A 16093-nucleotide genomic window follows, 5' to 3' on the forward strand; every position below is an offset into this window, starting at 1 on the left:
CCCTGCTTTATACTATGGCGCATGGTATTATCTGAACCCTTTCTGCGAAATGATCGGGCCCTGAAAAGGGCCCGCACCGAAGCAATCTTTAAAACTCTACCCAACCTCGTTTTCAACAACCCTGACAACTTTCCTCGCTTCCTAGTCATGCAGACTGCTGACAAAGCCACCCCAATATCTTCGAAATCTGTGTTCCTGATCGCCAAGTTCATTGAAGGCATAGTTGGAAAGAACTATGACGCAAAGAAACTTGCATTTGGTGACATGCTTATTGAGGTCAGAACTAAGGAACAATCTGCTAACCTTCTTGGTTAGCAGATTGGTGGCTTACAGATCACTGTAACATGTCACCGAACCCTCAACAGCTGCCAAGGTGTGCTCTCGGAAACTGAACTCATAAATGAAACTGACGCAGATATTCTTGAGGGCTTGCGTGAGCAAGGAGTGACTCATGTTAGACGTATCACAATGAGGCGTGACGGAAATGAGATCAAAACCAAACATATCATCTTGAATTTTGATCGTAGTACGCTTCCCGAATCTGTCAAAGCCGGGTTTCTCCACTGTCAGATAAGGGAGTACATCCCAAACCCGCGACGTTGCTTCAAATGTCAAAGGTAAGGGCACAGTATCAACAACTGTCGAGGGCAAAACACATGTGCAAAATGCTCGAAGCACGACCACCAGACAGATGAGTGTATTTAACACAATTTCACTGTGTTAACTGTGAAGGACCCCACGCCGCGTACTCCCGTTCTTGCGAAAAATTCAAAAATGAGTAAGAAATCATAAACCTCAAAGTGACCCACAACCTGTCTTACCCAGAAGCTCGGAAAAGACATTCGATGCTTCCCTCAGGAAGTTACGCTGATGCTGCTCACCGGGGGGTGGGGTGGCGTGAGGTTTCGGTGGCGACCCAGTGCAGCAACGCTGACCTGGTCCCACCCCCGCCCCCCACTGGGCTGGCTTCTGCTGCCCAAAATGTTGTACCACAGCATGTGTATTCCACTGCGGCTGAGGTGGCAACGAACACGGTAGGTGGATACGGCTTGCTTTCCGCTCCTGCTGCGCTGCCGCCCTTGGGCACAGTGGCCAGCGAGGTGGGGAGCCTCGCATCCACATCTACGCGCACAACACTGCTACAGCCGCCATTGGCCCGTGCGGCAAACAGTGGCGCTCCCCGAGGTCCACGGCCAAAAGGAGGGAGGTCCTGCATTTACTCCTTTGCCGTCGGATGAAGAGATGGATGTAACACCCACGCCAGCTCGGTCAGCTGTTCAGCCAAACGAGCAGCGTGGCAACATCGGCCGCGGGAAAAACCAGCTCCGCGCGTAACTGGCCCTAACGCAGGCTCAGTAACATAGATACCACCACCTGTCTGCAAGACACAGATACACGCTGCACTCTCTCTTTATTAAACACTTATGGTAGTACAATGCATTACACAATGGAACTGCAGGGGCCTAACAGACGCTTCCACCATGGCCCATCGCTTTGCAGTAAGTGAAAGAAACCGGCTATGGCGCAGCAACGAACCCAATAATGAAGTATTTTTGCACGCGATTGACCCTGAATTGACATCGAAACTTCCAAGAGAGCTCCCTCGTAGGCTGGAGACATTATATCATCGCCTACGACTGAACTCGGCCTACACCAACAGTTACCTCTTTCGCCTCGGACTGACAACCAACCCGTACTGCGATAACTGTTCCTCCATAGAAACTGTCGAACATATTTTATTAGAATGTGTGGCCTACTTGACACCAAGATCCCGTTTATTTGAAGATATTGAACGCCTAGGTCAAGGGCCGGTAACTTTGAAGACCATCTTAGGACCATGGACTTGCCCCTCGAAGCAGCGTCAGGCCGTAAAAAGTTTGTTTTCATATTTGGAGGACATTGGCCAAATTTCAAAATTGTAAATTCTGTGACAAATTCTGTGACACAATCTAAAAAGTAGTCCGCCAAGCCCGCCAAGCCACGCCAGTGTTTTTTGTTTGCTTTCGTTTTTTTTTCTGCCCACCTCTCTCTAGGGCCTGTTCTCCCTACATCCCCGACCCCTAGCAGAGAAGCATGTAGGCGATCGCAAACGCCGGCAAAACTCTCTGTTTTTTCAATAAAGAGCCTTCTCTCTCTCTCTTGGATGACATATACGAAATTCTTCATAAAAACCAATCAATCATCTTATGTCTTCAGGAAAAACACAATCAAAACAAACTTTCTGAAGCGCTATTATGTGTTTAGAAAAGATAGGGACGGCTGTTCTCACTCCTCTGGTGGTGTCGCTATAGTTATACAACATTCTATTCCCTTTCAGTTTATTCCTTTGACCACAACCCTCGAAGTGGTTGCTGTACGTGTAATAATCGCCGACAGGTTAATAACGATAGCTTCAATATATATTCCTCCTGACTTTCGCCTTTGTAGTGCAAAATTTGAATCCCTAATTAACCAGCTACCGGACCCATTCCTACTGGTGGGCGACTCTAATGCCCACAGTAAACTGTTGGGATCTGAACGCGAAGATGGCCGGGGCCGTTTAATTCAAAGATTCTTACTGTCATCTGCTGCCTGTATATTTAATAAAAAAAAACCAACATACTACAGCCCAACCCATGACACCTACTCACACAGCGATTTAGCAATAGGTTCATCCATTCTGTTTCCTTCGTTCAAGTGGAATATAGACTCCAACCCTTATGGAAGTGACCACTTCCCTGTCACTCTTAAGTGTCTAGATACACTCTATGACAGTTCCATTTACCATAAAATGTTTAAAGAAACCCGTGCAGACTGGGTGGCTTTGAAGCAAAGGTCACAGCTCTCCTACACATGCATAAAACACTTACAGATCGATGAAGCTTGTAGAATTGTTACCGCCCACATTATAGAGGCTGCCAAGACTTCAATCCCTCAAACCTCCGGTACTCCTCAAAATCCCAGAAGGCCCTGGTGGAATGAGGAGTGTCGAAACGAACGCAAAGCACAAAACAAGGCCTGGGGTAACCTCCGAAGGTACCCAACGGCACAGAATCTTATTGCGTTCAAGCGTGCCAAGGCAGTTTGAAGGCGTATTCGCCGAGGAGCCAAAACCAACAGCTGGAGAGCTTTTGTGGGTTCTATTAACTCTTACACCGACACAAGCAAGGTGTGGAACCGAATAAGAAAGTTCAAAGGGCACAAAACAACCTTACCCCTTGTTAGCACCAGTGGTAACAAATTAGAAGACCAGGCAAACACACTAGCTAAACACTTTGAACTTATATCAAGCTCTTCACATCACAAAGACAGATTTATGAGGTACAAAACATCTGCTGAGCGCAAATCCATTAGGGACATCGCGAAATCGTCACAAGACTCTTACAACTGTCCATTTTCTATCCACGAGCTTAAAGTTGCCTTGGCGACTTGTAAAACATCAGCACGAGGTGCAGACCAAATCACATACACAATGATTCAACACCTTCACGCAGACACCCTCGAAACACTCCTTTATTTGTTTAACAAGATATGGAGTGCAGGACATCTTCCACGGGCTTGGAAAGAGGCAATTGTGGTGCCACTGCTTAAACAAGGGAAAGATGCCTCTTCTCCTTCTAGCTATCGGCCAATAGCACTTACCAGTTGTTTAGGTAAGCTGTTCGAGAAGATGGTCAATAGAATGCTCATGTACTTTTTAGAATACTACGCTATTCTCTGCCAGGCAGGTTTCCGTTCAGGAAGATCTAGAACCGACCAGCTTGTGGCATTGGAATCGTACGTTAAAGATGCTTTTGTCCACAGGCAGCACTGTATGTCTATTTTCTTCGACTTGGAGAAGGCGTACGATACTGCATGGCGCTATGGCATCCTGCGTGACCTCAAAGCTTACGGTGTATCTGGAAATATGCTCAATAGTGTAGAAAGCTACCTGTCTGAGCGAACTTTTCGTGTAAGGGTCGGAGCATCACTTTCTAGAATACACATTCAAGAAAACGGGGTCCCGCAGGGTGGAGTACTGAGTTGTACTCTTTTCATTGTCAAAATGAACTCACTCCAAAAGGCACTGCCACCCCGCAATTTCCTACTCAGTGTACATTGATGATATTCAAATCAGCTATAAGTCTTGTAATCCCTCAATCTGCGAGCGGCAGTTACAACTTAGTGCTAATAAACTTGAAAAGTGGGCCGATGAAAATGGTTTTAAGATTAGTCCTGAAAAGAGCACACGTGTACTGTTTTCTCGGAAGCGTGGAGTCCGGCCTTACCCTGATGTCCGTATTAATAATGTAGTGATTCCCGTCAAAAATGAACACAAGTTTCTGGGTATTCTGCTGGACAAAAGGCTCACATTTATCCCCCACATTAAACAACTCAAAATTAAGTGCACTAAAACTATGAACATTATTAAAACACTGTCCAACCAATCATATGGTGCAGATAAGACAAGTGCGATCGCGCATAGACTACGGCAGCGTGGTGTATGGTTCTGCTTCGAAAGCAGCTCTAAAAATGCTCGACCCAGTGTTGCATTTAGGGCTCCGCCTTGCGTCTGGGGCTTTCCGGACAAGCCCTATAGAAAGCCTGTATGTTGAAACTGACCAGTGGTGCTTAGAGCGCCAACGCACATACATGGTGCTTTTGTACTGCGTGAGAGCGACGTCGGTGAGGAATCATCCTTTCAACGCTATTATTCAAAACACATCATCTTAAAGGTTGCTTTTAAGCCGTCCGTCACTCCTCCGCCTTTTTCTCTCCGAGTGAGAGCAGAGGCAGAGGACCTTGGTGTCACCCTGACCGACACCTACAAAACAAACATCACCGAGTTTATTGCACCTTGGAATCTGCTCCCTGTCATCTGTGATGTGTCTTTCAAGGAAATTGACAAAAGACACGCACCCAAGGAACTCATTTTGCAACACTTTCTACACATACAATACAAGTACCCATACACTGCTTTTTATACGGATGCCTCAAAGTCTTACACTGCAGTGGCATGTGCGCCACATGGTCCCCGCTTTTCCAGCACAAGAACGCTAAACAGGAACACAAGTATATTTGCGGCAGAGGCACATGCTATTTTAATAACTCTGGAACACATAACACAAACGAAAACACAACAATCCATTATATTCACAGACTCATTAAGTGTTGTAACAGCGTTACGCTCAGGCAAATAAAGTAGAAATGCAATATTGAACAAGGTCATTAAAGAAATAATGTCAGCGTATGCTCTAAAACAGACCATAATAGTGTGCTGGGTGCTGGACACTGCGGAATTCCTGGCAATGAGCTCGCTGACCATAGCGCCGCCGCAGCAGCACTCCGCTGTGAAATCGATGTCCCTCAGCTGTCCTATTTTGACACAAAACCGCTCATTCGTAAGGCACTACGAAAACACTGGCAGCAACACTGGGACACACAGACAGAAAACAAACTCCACACTATAAAACCCCAAATTGGCAGCTACTACACAGAAAAACATCACAGAAAAACAGAAATGTACATGTGCAGACTGCGTATAGGTCATACATATGCCACTCATTCCCATCTTTTAAATGGAGCCCCTCCGCCACGATGCAACAGTTGTGGACATCGTCTGTCAGTAATGCATGCTCTCGTTGAATGTCCGCACTTCCACAGTGCGAGAAAGAAGCATTTCCGGGAACTGTACACTCAAATGATTCCACTTCATCCATCATTGTTTTTAGGCGATAAACCCGTCATTCCTAGTACACGTCTTTTTGCTTACCTTGGAGACATTGGACTTTTAAAAGGCATCTCATACCACATATGATAACAAAGGCCTTTAGTGGGGTAGCTTTGATTGAACATTCACTTTTTACTCTAACGTCATAATCATCTGGCTCACTCCAGAGTTTGTTTTTACATAAGGGACTCTATACACACCGCAGTAACATACCACATTTCTCTTTTACTGAACATTTTACACCAGAAACGACACAACCATTGTGTTGGCGCTCTTTGGCCTTCATTGCCCTTGCGCCAGAAAACTAACAAATATCATCGATACACAAGCTTACTCCATGTATTCCTTGTTCCGAAGCTGTTCCTCAATAAGTTCAAAACATTTACCCTTTTTGTGTGGTGCTTGTTCAGTCTTGAATAGTCCAACTGCTAAAGTCATGTCTTCTTAATACATGACCCTTTGCTAACATTGTTGCGTCCCTGTAAGTTCAGTGGATGTGTCTTCTTTTTGGTTTAAATGCAGACTTCGACATCAACGCGGCAGCAAGCAGCTGATCACAACTGTGTAGTTTTTATGAGAAAGGCAGAGCCATTGAATATCTTATGTTGCTGGAGCCCTTTGTGTAGATAAGCATGTTAGTGTGCTGTATTTTAAGCGAACATAATTGCGCTCTAAACATCTGTACGAAAGCCTTGCTAAACCTAAAATAGTGGCATCGATTTCGCTACAGGTACAGTCAAACCCGATTATAACGAACCCGGATAGAGCGAATTACGCTATATATCGAACAAATGCAAATCTGTTACGAAAATGCAGGCGAAGCATATTCCTTATAACGAAATTCACACCGGATATATCGAACTCGGCACGCCTACAATTACCACCGAAATGCGTTGTCTCGGAGCGGCGATTCAGGTGTTGATTGGCCATGATTGAGATGTTGAGCCTCGCATAGACCGACGTGACGCCCGACACCTTCCGTAACTGTTTCCGACGCTTGGGATTCACGACGGAGCCCGCCATCCAGCCAGCGAGTCTGGACCAAGACGGCATCATCGGCGAACTGTCCGAAGAGCTTGCCAACGTGCCAGATGCTGTGCCGAAAGGAGTGTCCTCAGAGGATTTCCTGAGTATTGACGACGATGTTGCCGTCACTGTGACCCCCTCGAGTGCACACACCGTCGCCGATGTTATAGCAGCTGGTGCTGCTGAAAGCACTGAAGAGACTGAGAATGTCACACCGTAAAGCCGTCCGACACTTTATGAAGCGCTTTTGCCAGCCTATCTTCTCCGCCAATATTGCTTCGATATTGAAGGACACGGACGTGATCTGGTGCAAACGATGTTTCGTGTAGAGTATGCGGTCCTAGTTGGTGCCGCCAAAACGAAAGTGAAAACAAAAACCCCTTTCTTGCGAAGTAGGCAGTTAAGGCGGAGAGCAGCTTTATTGCATGCAATGAATAGATTGTTTTGGTAATGGCATACTTTATGTGTTCGTCCCTCACATTGCGAACTAGTAACAAAAAAAAATCGTTATAGACGGGTTCGGCTGTATCGAATTATTGGATATGTCGAATTAATCGCGGCGCATATTGCAATTCGCTATAACCGGGTTGGACTGCACCAGCTGTTCGAACAGTGCAAGGAGCAGACCAGCCGGCAACAGACCAGGCGGCAACAACATATGCATGAGCAGACCAGCCGGCAACGTAAGAAGCTGCACCAGGCATGCAACCAGTTTCAAGTGAGATCATTGAATGGATGATCAGCAGCGCAAGACGAGCCATGAATGCCGCCAGCCGCTGAAAAACACCACACTTCTAGCAAGAACCACCCCCAAAAAGGCAAAAGGGCTTGGGGAGAGGCTGACTGTAGCCTGCGATATGTAAATAGTAAAAACGATCCCGTACATTCAGCCGCGCAACAAATAGGAAAACAATGGTGACGAGAGTGCCTTGCAAAGCCATGGAAGCTGTTCTTTGAATCTTGAAATGCTAGGCATTCAAGATTCAAACTAATTTTCTCGGGTCCTAGAAAATTAGTCGTTCGAGACCATTCATTGTACTTATAAATGTGACTTATAGCAGTGGCTTCACTTTGCGATAGCCTAGGCACAGCATGATACCAACCTCATTTAACTACTAGTAGTATGAACAGCTATTTGAATACTTGTGCACGGGCTTATTGAACTGAAAGAATGAAGAGGAAGTATTCTTCGTGGTATTTTAGCCCACTATGTCCCCAAAGTGGTACTCACGTGAGGGACCCCGCTGAAGAGGAAGGTGCATGGTGCCAACGGCTGTGAGATAGAGCTCGCACGTCCTCTATGCCCATTTAAATCCCATAAGCCAGGTTCGATCGCGCACCTTTCACAAACTTATTTTGTGACGCCGCCGCCAACTCCAACAACATATGCATGACGGCTGGGCGTAGGGGATCGGCTTTCACAACGTGAACGTCACTTAAAACTGACATGCGTTGTGTCTGCACTGTTTTGTTTAAGCACCTTTGATATCTGTGAAATTATGGATTGCAAAATGTCAAGCTGGACAGCTGCCCTCTTCCGTCTTGCACTGGTAGTACGGCTCAAAAGATTCTGATCAATGGGGTAGAAGGCTGGAGTAGTGGGCGTATGACTGTGGCGAGTGCTTTTAAAGCAAAGCTTTCTACTTCTACCAGCCAACGGTTCTTTCCTGGCGTGCTGGACAAGAAACTCCAAACGCAGCGGAGGCGGCAGGGGCAGAAGGGGGGCGGGGGGCGGGTCGGAGGGTTTCACTCACGGAGCACACTCTAGATTTCGCGGTTTTCCCCGGCGTACCCAGCGTTCCCCGCACGCCGGAGCCTGCTCAGCCCGGCGGGCACGATGGCCGAACGCATTCCGTCGGCTTTGTCGTCTGCTTCAGCGGCGGTTGTTTTGGGCCTGTTTTGGAGAAGCTTCGCGTCCATTGCGAGCTTCCTTCGCACGGCTGGATTAACTTGTTCGACAGAATGTCCTGGGTAACCCGGACCCTTGCAATTAAGTGGTCGTACGGCAAAGACACGCTAAGGATTGGTTTGCCGGGCGGGAAAACAAAATGTAGAAACCACATACAGACATTTGGCCGCTAGAGAAAGGCTACCTTTTGCGCACTGCTTGCCTAGAATGGGAATGTTTTCGAAATTGGTGAAGACCAATTCAGTTTTGTTTTAAGAGGTATTACAAAAGGCGAAAGGAGCAACTGGTTCTGATAAATAGGGATTATAAAGGTTCCCTCAGCTTTCTCGCAAAATATCAAACTTACTAAACTAACTAGTTTAAATCGGTATAAATGGTAATCACTAAGCTCACATGCCGAATTGTTTCGTTGTCTGCGCTTGTGTCGCGTGGGGGTGTAGCCCCAAGCGAGCACGTCAGGATGTCTAGGTTCCGCTGTCTCACCTAGAGCACTGCACGGGCCCGGGCCGGCCCAAAAGCCCGGGCCCGACCCGGCCCGCGGGCCGGGCCGGGCCGCCCGAAGTCGATTGTCGGCGGGCCCGGGCCGGGCCCGGGCTCAGTGCCACGGGTCCGGGCTGGGCTCGGGCTCAGTGCCGCGGGCCCGGGCCGGGCTCGGGCTCGACGCCACAGGCCCGGGCCGGACTCGGGCTTGAATTCATAGGCCCGGCCGTTAATAGTTCCGACGTGAAGTGTAGAAAAGAGCATAAAATTGAATATTCTGAGTTTACATTTACGCGCTTCTTGATGATAGTTGTACACATTGTTTTAAAAACGTGTTTTGCTAGGGCTGATAGTCACTATACTGTAACTTCAATGATATTTCATGTACTGCGCCAAGATTTTAGATTTTGGTGTATAACATATCAAAGATACGGTTACAAGGAATGCCCCAGCGGGGAAGGAATTAATTAAGCCATCCTGGAGCTGTGTACCTATGTCTATGTACATGTGTTTTAGATGTCGAACCAATCTAAGTGCGGCTACTGTGGCTGGAAATCAAACTCGCGTGCTAGAGAAGCGCCACCGCTTAACAACCACTCCAGGGAAAATATTTTAACGCACGCACATACTCGTGGATTCAAATGGAGAGCAAGAAATTTCATTAATACCAACTTGTGACCGAAACAACCACATGAAGTGTCCAAGAGTCTGGTCATCAAATGTGATGGTGTCTCTCGTGTAAGAATACGAGCTATTATTACGCCCTTGCGGCGTGAACTGCAGACGGCGTGAGTGCGTGTACTTTTAAACCCTTATTTTTTGCGTTACAATTCAGGGCGTGCTTGTACAGACTAGATGCTCCGTCTAATTTCCCGCTACGAAGACACTCGACCAAATATAATAAACAAATTTTCTTTAACGTCAAAGACCAGGCCTGTTCACACACAAGCGGGCCCTCCCTAGGCTCGAAAAAAAAAATTCACAGCATATCCACGGGGTGAATGATGATGAGTGGGCGAATCTCCTGAGAGGAAATCATCGGTAAAACTGTGACTCTTCAGTGAAAGATCGCCCACTACAACTGTGTCCGAACGTAACGTCTAGAAAGTCTCGTTTAAACCGCGCGTCGGCACCTTGGGGCTGAGCTCGCCGGATGCGTTTTGCGGACGCCTCACGAGCTCTCACTGCATCGGGGTCTGCCTGCCGATACGCTCCCTTTCTCGCCGCTTCCCGTTCTCGGATGTTTTGGAGATCCTCTTCGCGCCGCAGCCGTGCCGCTTCGCGTACGGCAGGGTCCTCGCGCCGTTGCCGTGACGCTTGGACCTCTCGTTCTCGAACGCTGGGATCTTGGCGGCGTCGTCGCGCAGCCAGACGACACGCTTCGGCCTCCCGCTCTCGTACGGCAGGATCTTGGCGGCGGCGTCGCGCAGCTTCACGGAGCGCTTCTGCCTCGCGGGCTCGCACATCTGCAGCCTTATCCATCGGGCGACTCCGAGCGCGCGCCAAGAGCGAACGGATTTTATTACAACGCTCCCGGCCATCTAGTAAACAATCCAAAAACTCAACTAGAGGTAGCCACGCCATCTAGTAAACAATCCAAGCGCATCTTTTCATCATATACAAGTACCGCCATCTAGTAAACAATCCAATAACTAAACTAGAGGTAGCCACGCCATCTAGTAAACAATCCAACAACTAAACTAGAGGTGGCTACATACATACGTCGAGGATGGACAGACCCACGCCTTAAGGAGCTTCGCCCCTAAAAAAAAAGACAAGACCGTGCCCGGGCTGGGCGTGGGCTTGAGACGACGGGCCCGGGCCGGACCTGGGATTGAGACGACGGGCCCGGGCCGGGCCTGGGCTTGAGACGACGGGCCTGGGCCGGGCCCGGGCTAGGCTCACTTATGAATGCCCGGGCCCGGGCCGGGCCCGAGTTCGGTGTTACGGGCCCGGGTCGGGCTCGGGCTTCACAAAGCGGGCTCGGACCGGGCTCGGGCCTTAAAATCCGGCCCGTGCAGTGCTCTAGTCTCACCCTTCGAAAGACGCTCCTCTCCGTTTTCCATAACTTCCGACTCACCGCCGGGCTACAGCGGCGGCCTAGTCCGCCGCTCTAGCCCGGCCGTGGCCGACGCTGCTGCTGCGTTCGGGACGCCGCCCCCTGCGAATTCCAGGTAACGGCCGGAAGAATCTCTGGTTTCACTCTTTGTAGAGCCACGTGTGTGACGTGTGTGAATTCAAGTGACGTCGCATGGGCAATTGTTGTGGGTGTCGTCTAAAGCTTTGCTTTTCAACAACCTTCACAGCTAATTTTTTTTTTAATAGATGAGTGAAACTGAATTCTGCACTTTGCTGTTGGCATAATAAATTCACACTTCACACTTGCCAACCCTTTCTGTGTCTGCTCAATATGCCTGTCTCCAGACGGTGAGCCGTTGTACTAGTAATGCAAACAGTTGTTACAGCAACACCTGTCACTGGATGGGACAACACTGTGACCAGTGTAAACTGACAGCGACTTCATTGAATAGCAACCATGCCGATGATCGCCTCTTACAGGCATATAGCTTCATCAGTACGTAGCTATCTGAGCCATAGTTTATGGCTAAGAAGTCTAGTAGGCCCCCAAGCAATCACTACAACGTTCCATTTCAGAGGGTAAAGCCATCCTATCGTTGCATATGTACACACACGACCAAAAGCTTACGGACCACGAAAACAGCAATTTTGGATTATTTCTCAACCACGCGGCAACCCAGGGTTGCCGCGTGGTTGAGAAATAACCCTAGCTTCAGTAACTATACGACATCTCACATGCACACGGCAGTTTGTCGGGCTGCTACCGGGAGAGAAATAACCTAAAATTGTCATTTTCCTCGGCCGTAAACTTTTGATCGTGGCTGTACATTTGTCCCTCCCTATCTGGTACGACTTAACGAGATCCTACTGCGGTATATTAGAGAGTATCCAGTTCACTACATTGCTTTAACCTTTAGCTTCAATCACCATGCGTAAAGCACTAAAAGTATTCCGAAAGTTTGCATGGTTACCGGTTGTCACAGCGATTGCGTGTGCGTCTTGTTCACGGCGATGAATACACGCAGCTGGTTAGCAACGGGAAGGGGCCGTGTTGTGCTCGCGGGGACAGCCTAGCAGACGACAGTTCCACCGGAGGGATCGACTGGTGCGTGCGACCTACCCTCACTTTTTTCGCTTTTTTCTACCATGAAAAGGTGCTGAACCAACCGTTGGTGCACCCTACCGCGATATTTAAAAAATCACCTGCTGTACACATATACGGTGTTGGAATATACGGCCACTAAAACGTGTCTATCCAAGCCAATGACGAAGCTAAGGCGGGCGTATGGTATAATGGAGACCCATGACGACACAGGCAGCCTTGATCCGAGCCGCATAGACTCTAGCGCCAGATTCCTCTCTAGTATATATTGTAAGAAACTCTATGGCAGAGACCCGCAGCTAGTGGGCGAGGTGGAATTTGAAGCGGCAATGGCCGCGGCGGTGGCCGTGGCTTTCGGTCGTTTTTAAAACTATTCGCACTGCTGTTGATTTTGCGCAATCATCTGACAACGGCACTACGGCCACTGACAACCGACTGCGCAACTTGTGAAAGAGGCATCGGTGGTGGCGAGGGGAATAACCGTTCTGATAACCGTTGTGAAAGATGAGTCGGCGGTGGCGAGGAGCAGCCCTTGAGCGGCGCCGAGTAAATCGGCTTCACCGGAATAAAAACTGGGGGGTAAGACATATACTGCTTCGCTGTAAAAACTTCTGGATGGGAGGTCCCCTATGCAGACCCACGCGAGCTGGTGAAGCCGGGGAAACCGGTTGGCGGCTTGCTCCAGGCACGAGCGAGCACAGCTTGAGCGCTAACAATGCAACCAGTGAGCGTTCGCGGAGGCCTTTCCACATGGAACAGGACGGTTAGTAAAGTTAATTTTGCCCAGATCTTTTGTTATGTTGAATAAACGTGATACAGCACAGGGGGCAGTGAGGCACATTGTGAAAGGAACAAAGCGGTAAACAAGTTTTCATTTTATCCCGTGCTTCACTAACGTAGCCAGGTGGAGAGCGGTGTCAGAACACTTCCACAAATTTGATGAGCACTGCATTCCTCCCTCTGTGTCCTCCACATTTCAGTCTTTCTTTCGCCCACGCTATTCGCACTCCGTATTCGTATATTATACACAAAAACAAAATATTAAAATTACATAGGAAGTCGAAAATAATAGGATGTGTACCTGCAGGCTTTATCGTTTTAGGTTTTCTTATTGGGCGAGCCCGTTCGCGCCCCGCCCTCCCACTCCCGCATAGTATTTATGGCTACGGCATTGCCAGGTCTATGCGATATCCAAAAAAGCATATCCAATCCTACAATAGCTGGCTAATATCATTGATTGATTTTATTTTAATTGATTTGGTTTATTCTCGGTTTAACGGGCCGACACTTCACAGGCGATGAGGCACGCCGTAGCGGAGGGCTCTGGAATAATTTCAACCACCTGGGGATCTTTAACGTGCACCGAAATCTCTAACACACGGGGGTTTTCGCTTCCATCAGAAAAGCGGCCGCCGCGGCCGGGACTCGAACGCACGTCGTTGGGCTCAGCAGAACAAGCTGCCTAATATCCTAAAAGTTTTCAGTTGCAACTGCGACTGCGCTGCTCGAGTGAGATAGCGCGCTGAAGGGCACAACCGATAGAAGGCTGTTTCGCATATATACCCTCATAAAAATGATTCTTGCCTACTGCTTCGCATGATTCATGCAGCCGAAAGCAATACTCAAGATCACCATATCGTTCAAAAGCGTTTTAACACGAGAAAAGCGGAGAACCACCGCAATGCCGCAACTGCTGCGTGGGCCCAACTGGCCGCTTTCACGTTTTCTGCCTGGAGGATGCCGGCTGCAACAGCGGGGCGCCGGTTCCACCTCCAGAAGGTTTTTTAAGTGCAGAGCACTTTAGGCGCCCACCTTGTGGTCCTAGCTCGCTCGCTCGACCCAAGTATATAGAGCACCAAGGCGGCGTCCCGGGGTAACGCTGTTGTTCGCGGCGTACCCCAGAGACTTCGAAAGCCAAACGGTTTATATACTCATAAGCGTTCGAAACTCGCGAAACGCTGGCGCTTGTCATACATCTTCCTGTTGTTTAGCGCAAAGAAAACTATTGGCACATTTGGGGGAAAATATAGGTAATTAACCGGCAGAGCCCGCGTTCCTTTCGTTAAGGACGCCCGTTTAGTTGGTTTTTACGATAGTAAAGACAAAATGTGGCAGTGCAACGCCGGCACGTGGGGGGAGAAAAAACAGAGAAAAGAACTCCCGCTAGCAGTTTCACGCAGGGGCGCGCGAGCACTGCGAAGGCGGGAAATTTGAATTGCATGGGGTGGTAGCAGTGAGCGGATAACGGCGGTACAGCCCATTATGGCGAATCACTGCTCTGCACTTCCTACAGCTTTCACATTGAGTGGAACGGCTGTAATTTTTAAGCCTCTTTGGGGAAAACTGAAGGCTGGTAGGCGGTAGCGAAGGAGTAACACATCGTACAGTCGATACCAAGCAAATGGATACTTACAAGAGCACTGGAGGTGAGAGAGAGAGCCTGAGGCCACGTCAGGTCGCGACACCAAGCGGGTCCCAAGAGGCATTCGGAACTTAGGGCAGCCAGAGAGACATTGGGAAAGCTTTGCAGCCCTATCTGCCGGCTAAATCGAGCGGATGTTACGCGGGATTCCAGGGTGGCCCGAAATGACAGGGATGTTTGAAGGCGACACGTGCAAGACAACTAGTCACTTCATTCAGGCAAATTTTTGTGTGCCTACGAACACATCTTAAAGCGGTCATGCAGACAAATTACAAATTTGTTTTATTCGAAAGATTTCGTGTTTTGTAGGGCACCCAGCGCTTGTCCGGCACCAAACGATGGCTTACTCACTGGAAAATTAATCAATTTAGGTTAAACTTTTGATGCTCCCGACAAATCGTATTTTCGTGATGCCTGCCATGAAATCACAAGGGCGCGCATTCAAATGAATTTCCAGTGCGTCATTAGGTTCTGCCACGGCCGGACTTGACTCTCCTCCTTCCGCGCTCCCCTTAGTGCCTTCGCAATACCGGCAGGGCGCATGGGATTTTTTCTGACGCGTAGTTGGGGGGGGGCTGACCGCACGAAGGCAGCACCACCTCACCGGAAGCTCCGCGTCTCCGCGCAAGGCAAGAGCAAGGCAGCTTGACCGTCGACAAAATACCAGTGAGCTTTCGCGGTGGCATTTCCGCATGAAACGGGGCAGTTGGTGTAACTGATATGGCCCAGATTTTTTTGTTCATGTATATGAACGATATATACGCAAGGCACTTGCTTATGCAATAAGATCAGATGAAAAGTTGTCCGCGTATATACTATTTTTGCATTATTAAAAACAGCGCAAAGGACGGGACACGAGTGAAAACAGACAGGGACGGGCGCTGACTGACGACTGAAGTTTAATGAAAGAAACAGAGACATATAAAGGGAAATACGAAGCATATGGAAAAAAAGAATGACAACATCATGAAAAACTAAGATTGCTATTCCGTCGTATAACTCATCACAGTCACGCCACCTAAATAGTTAATCTCTTCAGCATGTAGAGCGATTGATGGCATGCTGACGCAAGAGTCCCCCATTTTGTAGATAGTAAACGCCTCCGAAATTTCACGTGAGCGCTGGTTCGGGTATCTGCTTACTATCGAGGTGTGGTCGAGCTTCGGTGAGCAGTTATGCTTCCCGCAATGGATTGCCAGATTGCTCCCCTAAAACTTCTTGAGCGAGTTTGCATGCTCGCGCAGGCGTATTCAAAGGTCGTCAAGCGCGGAATTGCTCAAGGCGCCTTGCGGAATGCTCTCCAGAGAAGTTGCCACCACCTTGTCCCAGAGATCTTCAAAGAGAAAGAATCGCGACTGAAGAAGGCGGGCTTCTCCGAATCAAGAG

General features: G+C 48.6%; 1 protein-coding gene across 10 annotated transcripts in view; it reads left to right on the forward strand.

The window, feature by feature from the left end:
* The window catches only part of LOC144144961 (protein lev-9-like), a 300769-nt gene that overhangs the window by 185160 nt on the left and 99516 nt on the right, over nucleotides 1-16093 (forward strand). The window lies entirely within an intron of this gene.

This window comes from Haemaphysalis longicornis, unplaced genomic scaffold (genome assembly GCF_048455015.1).
Source record: "Haemaphysalis longicornis isolate Haplotype H1 unplaced genomic scaffold, Haemaphysalis longicornis Haplotype H1 scaffold_1, whole genome shotgun sequence".
Taxonomy (NCBI): domain Eukaryota; kingdom Metazoa; phylum Arthropoda; class Arachnida; order Ixodida; family Ixodidae; genus Haemaphysalis; species Haemaphysalis longicornis.